Below are 919 nucleotides of genomic sequence, written 5' to 3'. Positions count from 1 at the left end.
AACAATCACTTCAGATGAACAGAACAAGCCAGGTCAACAACAATGGTGACACTGAACTGGCAATGGGCTGCAGTATACACTTCCAGCATTGGAAATGAATACTACATAAGCTCCGTCCATGGCAATGTTATTCTGGTTTGTTTTGAGTACCCTCCCACACAGTGGTTTACTATGGAGTGTTGCTGTTTCGTCTGTCTTTTCTAAAGTCCAAGTTTGAAAGTACCCAAAAATTGGTTCAGAACAGCTAACACTCACTAGTGTTGTATCTTGGTCAGCTCAGATTCTATTGGCAATTCATCAGTGGCACTCAATTGCCCTTCCTGAACCGTTTGGCTGTCCATACCTTTAGGGATGAGTTATGTCTGCTTACGGCAAATTAGTGGCCCAAAGTTCTCCTTGACTACCTAAAAAGCTTACGATCATTGCTGGCAAGCAGATTTCTTTTGTGAGCCTGACTAGTTTTCTGCAATAAACAAAAGCTTCACAGAATGAGATTTTCACTCTGCAGCGGAGTGTGCGCTGATATGAAACTTCCTGGCAGATTAAAACTGTGTGCCGAAGGCAAAGGTCCCGAGTTCAAGTCTCGGTTGGGCACACAGTTTTAATCTGCCAGGAAGTTTCAAAAGCTTCACAGTTTAACTGAGTGTTTGGATTGATGACAGGAACTTGTTTCACTGATGATGGTAGGACAACAATATCTTCAATGGCAAACAACCACTCAAAGCAAACTTTGTTATGAGTTCTTGCTGAAGCATCTTTATCAATCTGGAGCTGAGATCTCCCACAGTCTGTGACTACTTGCGATGCCTGCAAAAAATCCCATTTGTGGATAACATTATGACTACATTCTGGTAAAACAGCAACTTTGAAGTTCTATGTTGCATAATTGATATTTCTGCAATACACATTCCTATCAGTT

This window comes from Schistocerca cancellata, chromosome 4, assembly GCF_023864275.1.
Source record: "Schistocerca cancellata isolate TAMUIC-IGC-003103 chromosome 4, iqSchCanc2.1, whole genome shotgun sequence".
NCBI classification, from domain to species: domain Eukaryota; kingdom Metazoa; phylum Arthropoda; class Insecta; order Orthoptera; family Acrididae; genus Schistocerca; species Schistocerca cancellata.
This window is presented reverse-complemented; position numbering follows the sequence as displayed.